Source organism: Dromiciops gliroides, chromosome X (assembly GCF_019393635.1).
Source record: "Dromiciops gliroides isolate mDroGli1 chromosome X, mDroGli1.pri, whole genome shotgun sequence".
NCBI classification, from domain to species: domain Eukaryota; kingdom Metazoa; phylum Chordata; class Mammalia; order Microbiotheria; family Microbiotheriidae; genus Dromiciops; species Dromiciops gliroides.
In genome coordinates, this window is record NC_057867.1 from 16,890,209 (window position 1) to 16,898,189 (window position 7,981).

Sequence of the window (7,981 nt, forward strand, 5' to 3'; positions counted from 1 at the left end):
TCCATCTCCATTGTGTTCTCACTGTTTCCTCTCCCTATCCTGTTATTGCTCTTTTCCCCCATTCTCTCTCTTTCCCTCACCCTCCATCCTTTTCTCTTTCCATCTCCTCCTTCCCTCCTCTCTCTACCTTACTCTCCCATCCTTCTCTACCTGTGTTTTTTCTGCCTTTCTCCTCTCTCTCTCTGCCTCATTCTCCATTTTTCTGTCTCTCTCAGCTCTGTCTTTCTCTCCCTCTCTCTCTATCCTTAAGTCTATCTTTCTCTCTTCAGCTCCATCTTTCTCTTTCATGCTTTTGTCCTGTCTTTCTGTCCACACCCCTTCCTCTCTATTCTTCTGCATTTCCCTCAATCTTTTTCTGTCTTTTCCCTCTCTTTTTCTCATCCTTTCCTTCTCCCTTCCTCCTTCCTCTCTCTCTTTTTCTCCCTCTTCTTGCTTCTCTCCTTCCCTCCATCCCTAGTACTTTGAATATAGTAAATGCTATATAAATGTTAGCTAGTATTATATTAGCTATTATGAAGGAAAAAGTTAAACCCAATACAATAGAATTAGAAATCTGTGCATCAATTAGACATTAACTGAATGTTGCACACAAGTGTTTGCCTAGAACCTTAATATTATCCAACATCTGAAATACACTGGGGAGTTAGTGAGAGGTTTACTTTGAGAGATATTTCCCAAAAGCAAAGATTGTTAAAGTTTCTGATTCATCTTATCATAATATTTATTATTAGTTTTGTTAGTTTCAGCGCTGCTCTGCACATATTAGTTATATAAAGACCTGAGAATTGTACAATCATAAGTCAGTATGGTTCTTGAAAAGATCTGAATGTGCTAAGTGTGCGATACTATTAAAGAGCATCAAAAGTAGGATTATAAGGGAAAATGAAGGTAAAATTCTAACATAGAGAGGTTAAATTGTAACATAGCAAAGTTTTTTAAGGAGTAGTCCTATATATTTTCTTACCTCCTTCCAAGACCAGGTGCCCATAATGGAACTAGACTGAAAGAAATTGTTCTGGTAATGTTATGCCAACGTTATCAAGCCACTTAGGTCATGATAAACATGCAATGAAAATATACCTGGATGAAAATTCTGAAAAATAGTTGTATTGACATAAGTTTTGAGAAATATTTGTACTGCACAAGTTATTTTTAGATACCTAGAGAAGGTCCTACTCTGTTGTCTGTATAAAGAAGACTGCTCCTATGGGTTTCTCTCTTAGGCTATCCTGGCTGTCTACATGCACTCGGCATACTCTTATTTTCCTCTTTTCAGTAAACTATCATTTCAAGGATTGGCTCCATATAGGTTCATTTCACACTAAGACAAACCCTCAAAAATCAACTGCATTTCTATTAAATAATAAAATATAAAAGGCAATAATAGAAATGAAAATTTCATTCCAAAAAATAGAAAAAGCTTAAAATATCTGTGGATCAATCAATAAATGCACATAAAACACTTACAGAGATTCAATTACAAAGTTTCCCTTCAGGAAACAAAAAGACAATTGAAATCTCCTTACTTGTACCTGGGTTTTGCCAGTAGAATAAAAATGACAAGATTACCAAAGTTAAGTCAGCCTTTTAATCTCATGCCAGTCAAATTTTCTGAGGGATATGTTGTAAAATTTTATAAAATTATAACAAAATTTATTTGGAAAACCACAGATCTAAAATATCAAGTGAAATGATCAAATGAGAAAGGACTGAAGAATGAACACCTCAAGACTTCAAACTATATTATAAAGCAGCAGTGGGGCAGCTAGGTTGCACAGTGGATAAAGCACCGGCCCTAGATTCAGGAGTATCTGAGTTCAAATCTGACCTCAGACACTTGACACTTACTAACTGTGTGACCCTGGGCAAGTCACTTAACACCCATGGACCCACAAAAAACAAAAACAAAAAAACAACCAAAAAAAGCAGCAGTCAACAGAACTATCTCAGATTGGTTATAGGTAGACAGAAGTAGAGTGATGGAAAAGATTAGACAAGGGAAAAATCAATGGCAATGGAATTTAATAACCCGATGTTCAATAAGGTGGAAAACATATGTTACTCTTAGGATAGAACTCCCAATTTGATTAAAAACAACTACTAGGAAACTGGAAAGCAGTCTTGTAGAAATTAGGCTGATTTTGTACCATATTCCAGAATTCATTTTAAAGGGATACATGACCTTACTGTTAAAGATTATACAATAAAAATATGAAAAGGGAATCAGATCATATACCTCTCACAGTTATGGGTAGAAGATGTATTCTTAACCAAACAAGGGATACAGGCAATTGCAAAAGGTAAAATAAATACCTTAGAATAAAATGGGGAAACTTCTGCACGGACAAAATGAATGTACCTTGGATAAACAAAGTGGTCCAATGAGGGGAAAACAAAAACAAAAACAAAAACTTTGGTATCAAATTGCTCTTATAAGGTGTTAGTATCCAAGATATATAAATAATTAACAGATACATAAGAAAAAAGAGATTCACCATTAGATTAGTAAATAATATAGACAAAAATTTTCAAAAGAACTGCAAAGTATTTACAACTACATGAAAGAAATGCTCTAAATCACTACTAGGAGAAATATAAATCAAAGCAACCCTGAGTCTCCACTTACCACCTTGAAAATTGGCAAAATCAGTGTTGGAGGGGTTGTGGGAAGTTAGGCACACATGAATTTCTGGTGGAGTTGTGAATTGGTACAAACTTTTGCAAAGGAATCTTGAATTATGCAAAGAAAGTGACTAAAATGTCCATATCCTTTGACCCAGAAAGTCCATTACTGGGTTTATTCCCCAAGGAGGTCACTGACAAGAAGAAAAGTCCATAAAAATATTTATAGTACCATTTGTGGAGTTAGAAAGAAAATAGAAACAAAAGAGAACCCCATCAATTGGGGAATTACTAAACAAATTGTGATGCTTGTAATGGATATAATGAAATACAACTGAGATATAAGAAAGGATGAACATGAATACAAAGAACTATGGAAAGATCTATATGAACTGATGCAGTCAAGGAAGGAGAGCCAAGAAAGTAATATACACAAAAGTTTCAACAAAGTAAATAGAGCAACCAGGCATGCAAGAATTTTACACACAAAAACACAAACACACACACATATGTATGTATATATGTATCAAATTAAACACCAAAATAAAAACCCTAAAAATCAGAGGAGAGATTAATAAACTTGAAAGTAAAAAACCATTTAACTAATAAATAAAACTAGAACCTAAAAGCCCTATAAAATAAGTAAATAATTCATTAATTTGATTAAAAATAAAAAAAGAAAATCAAATTATCAGTATAAAAAATGAAAAAGGCAAATGCATCACTAATGAAAATGAAATTAAAGTAAATGTAAGGAGCTATTTTACCTGATTACATGCCAATAAAACTGACAATCTAAGTAAAATGGTTGAAAATTTACAAAAATGCAAATTGCCCAGATTAACAGAAGAGAAAATAGAATCCCTGAATAGCTAGCCGTATCTTAGAAAAAGAAATTGAACAAGCAACAAATTAGCCCCCCTAAGAACAATCTTGAACACCAGATAGATTTACAAGTGAATTCTACCAAACATTTATCTATTTTACAAAATAAAGGATTCCTAAAAAATTCCTTCTATGACACAAATATCGTTTTGCTATCTAAGTCAGGGACAGAAAAAATAGAGAAAACTTACAGATCAATTTTCGTAATGAATACTGATGCAAAAAAATAAACAAAATATTAGCAAGAAGATTAAAGCAATATATTATCACAAAGATCATACACTTAAAGCAAATGTTATTTATGCCAGGAATGTAAGGCTGATTCAATATGGGAAAAGTATAAGCATAATTATCAGTATCAAATATCATATCAATAAAAAAACAAAAGTCATATGAGTATATCAACAGGTAAAGAAAAAGCTTTTAATAAAATACAACACCAATTCATATTAAAAACACTAGAATGTATAGAAATAAGTGCATCCTTACAATGAATGATTTATTTATCTAAAACTCAGAGCAAGCATGCTTGCTAATGGGCAAAAAGTAGAACCCTTTCCAATAATTCAGGGGTGAAGCAAGGATATCCATTATCACCACTGTCATATTGTATTAAAAATGCTAGCTATAGCAATAAAACAAGGAGTAGGCAATGAGAAAAACAAACTATCATTCTTTATAAAAGATGTGATAGTATACTTAGAGAACTTTAGAGCAAAGCTTCTTAAACTGTGGGTTGTGACCCCATATGGGGTCATGTAACTGAATGTGGGGGTTATGAAAAATTTGGTGGTAAATGTTGGATTTGTATACTTATTTTATATACCCATATACCTGGGGTTGCTTAAAAATATCTTGGGCAAAAAGGGGTCATGAGTGGGAAAAGTTTAAGAAGCCCTGCCCTAGAGAGCCAACTCAAAAACTAGTTGAAACAATGAACTATTTTAGCAAGGTTTCAAAATATAAAATATAAGTCACTAGTTATTCTATGTTTTATTACTCCACCCCAAAAAATCAGCAGGAAAAGATAGGAAGAAATGTTCTATTTAAAGTAACAACTCAATATAAAATACCTGGGAGTTTATCTGTAAAAGAAACCTAGGAACTATATGAACACAATTACAAAACATTTTTCACTTAAAGACAAATCTAAATAATTGGAGAAATGTTAATTGCTCATGGACAGGCTAAACCAATATAATAAAAATGACAATTCTACCTAAGTTAATTTACTTATCTAGTGCCATACCAATTAAACTATCAAAGAATTATTTTATAGGTATAGAAAAAATATTAACAAAATTCAGCTGCAAAAAAAAAGAAGTAAAAAAAATCAAGGAAAACAATGAAAAAATGTGAAAGAAGGCTGCCTAGCAGTGCCACATTTTAAACCTGTGTTACAGAGCAAATCTGGTACTTGCTAAGAAATGGAATGTTGGATCAGCTGAATAGATTAGGTACACAATATACAGTAGTAAATGACCATAGTAATCTAGTGTTTGATAAACCCAAATATCTAAAAACTCAGTATTTGACAAAAATTGCTGGGGAAACTGGAAAGTAGCTTGGCAAAAACTAGGCAGAGGACAAAAACTCACATTGTATTCCAAGATAACATCAAAACAGGTAAAGGATTTAGATAAATTAGGGGAACTTGTCAGATCTATGGATAAGGAAACTAAGTCTCACTGATAAAAACACAAATCATTCCCTGACATGAACAAATAGCATTGAAAAGAAATCAGAGCTAACAATAGGCATATAAAAATGTTCTGTCACTCTTGATCACTTCCAGAAAGAGAACTGATCAACTCCGAGTGCAGATTGAATCATATTTTAAAATGTTCTTTTTCTTTTTTTTTTAAATTTTGTAACATGGCTAATATGGCAATATGTATAATAGATATCATATCATTTGCCTTTTCAATGAGTAAATTTATCAAACTAAGATCCAGTCACCAATCGATAAATGTCAAAGGCTTCAGAGGTAGGCTTCAAAGAAAGAAATCCCAGTCATTAACAACCATATGAGAAAATGGTCCAAGTTACTAATAATTAGAGAAATGCAAATTAAAGCAACATTGAGTTTCTACTCACTCTTCAGACTGGCTGGTAAAGATGAAAAAATAACACAACCCCCCCCCCAACACACACACACACACACACACACACACACACACACACACACACAGAGCTGGGAACAGCTTTCTTCTCTGTGTTATCTTCCTCCATTAGATTGTAAATTCCTTGAGACAGGGACTGTCTTTCGTTTTGGTATTTGTATCCCCAGTGCTTAGCACAATGGCTAGTAGGTGCTTAATAAATGTTTATTGACTATTAATGAGCAAAATGGCAAATGTTGCCAAAACAGTCCCTGTTAGTAGAGATGCAAATTGGTCCATCCATACTGGGAAGCAAATTATAATTGTGCCCCCAAGGTTACTAAATTGTGGCCCAAATGTATCACCAATGGACTTACACCACATAGAGAGCAAAGAAAAAGGAAAAGGACCCATCTATACAAAAATATTGATGAGTGCTTTTTAGATTAGTCGAAATCTAGAAACTAAGGGGGCGTCCACCTCTAGTGAGATAATTAAATAAATCGTGGTCTATGTGTTTAATTGCAGGATAATATTTTATTGTGCCATTAGAAATGGACAGTTTTAGAGGAACCTGGGAAGTACTCTTAAGATCTATACAGATTCAAGTGAGCAGAATTAGAACAAGTTTAAAATTTAAAAGCTTTTACAACCCCTATTAATACTGTCCAGAGGATTGTAAATGAATAGGCTACCCACATCCTGCCAGAGAGGTGATGGACTGAAAATCCAGAATGACACCTGCCTATTTGGACATGGCAAAGATGGGAATTGGTTTTGCTAGAGTATACATATTTATTTTGAGAGTTTTGTCTTTGTCGTTGTTGTTGTGGGGAAGGGAATGCCAGGGGGAGGCAGTGATGATAACTGATTGTCAAAATAAATTTAAAACAAACTTTAAAATAAAATAATTACTCCTTCAAGTCCAGTTAAATTGGTTAGAGGTCTTATATAGAAACCCTCCTTTTGTGCATTTTTAAGTATTTAAAATGGGAAGTTGTACATACCTGGCTGGCCTCATAAAGCTTTATTAGCTCTGCATCCAGTTCAGTGAGCCTAAAAGAGGTGGATTTTTCACTTCAGAAAGGCTTCAGAATTCTGATCAATGCAAAGACCAATTAAGATCCTAGAAGACTGATGGTGAGGCATGGGACCCCAAATCTTGATAGGTTAGGAAATACAGATGCAGAATAAGACACATTTTCAGACACAATCAAAGTGGAGATTTGTTTTGGTTAACTATGCACATTTGTTACAAAAGCTATCTTTCTCCTGTTTGCCTGTCTGTATTTTTTTTTTATGAGGTTGAGTGTGGGATGTATAGAAAGCAGAGATGGGGATGGAGGGAAGGAAAAACAAAAACAAAAAGGAAAAGGGAAAAAAAGGGTCACTAAGGCATCTTAAAAATAAAACAAAACAAAGCTAAAGAGACAGAACAGAAGGAAGGCCAGAAAGAAGCACTGGCAGCTTTGAAAAATACAAACTGAATTTATTAGATTTTTTTTAAAACCCCTAAGCTATAGATGACAGAGATCAACAGGTGCATGGACGATCCTGTTTTTCTGTTGTATGATGTACATGGAAATGTTTATTTCACCTGGCGTTTGTGGAGTCCCTAATAATAATAAATGTATGTATGAATGAATGAATGAATAAAATGAAAAGACATAAAATAAAAGGTATTTAGCAGACTGGCTCCTCCACCCCACCCCACCCCACCCCCCCCCAGTCCCACCTTCTGGGCCGAGCTCCAAAGAAGGGCGGGGAGGATGGGAGGCGGGTACGGTAGAGCAATGGTGGAAAGGGGGCCGCAGAATAAGGGTTGGGGGGAGGGCTTTCTCGTAGAACCGACAGCCCGAGGCCTGGGCACATCCAGCAGTGGATCCAACCATGGGTGAAGTCTGGGGGTGGGGGTGGGGCGGGGGGCGCGGACACCCACCCTCCCCTAGGGGGTCTGGAGAGGGGAGGGAGGGAGTACAAGGGTCGCCTCGCGGGTCATTACTTACCTCCCACACACAGCAGACTCCCAGCGGGGATCAAGCAGGCCCGGGCGCTAGGGTGGGGGACGGAGGGTGGGGCGGGGCGGAAGGTGGATGGCGCTTGAGCTGCTGGCAGCTGCTTTTCACAGAATGCTGGACACCCCAGCCCAGGTGAAAACCGCAAAAAGGAGGAGAACTGTGACGTCACCTTTAGAGGCGGGGGTTGATTCAGCCAATAGAACACAGGCCGTGTCACTATCAGGGGTGCAGCCTCCACAGAACAAATCAATCAGGCAGTCAATCAATATTTTCTGAACTCCTACTACGTGTCAGGCCCTGGGCAAGAGCTGGAAAGCAGAAAGGACATAGGACAAATCCGAAAAAGAGGAGAAG

The 7,981-nt window shown here is 36.0% G+C and overlaps 1 protein-coding gene across 3 annotated transcripts in view; it reads right to left on the reverse strand.

Annotated features, from left to right (window-relative positions):
• LOC122733765 (E3 ubiquitin-protein ligase DTX3L-like) overlaps window positions 1-7,747 on the reverse strand; it is a 31,092-nt gene extending 23,345 nt beyond the window's left edge. For 2 of the 3 annotated variants that reach the window (XM_043974461.1, XM_043974463.1), the window contains exons 1-2: window positions 7,616-7,747; window positions 6,617-6,665 (exon numbers count right to left, since the gene is read on the reverse strand). The gene's annotated coding sequence lies outside the window, so the exon portion shown is untranslated. The remainder of the gene's footprint in view (window positions 1-6,616; window positions 6,666-7,615) is intronic. The other variant, XM_043974464.1, reaches the window with a different exon arrangement.
• Window positions 7,748-7,981: the final 234 nt, after the last annotated feature.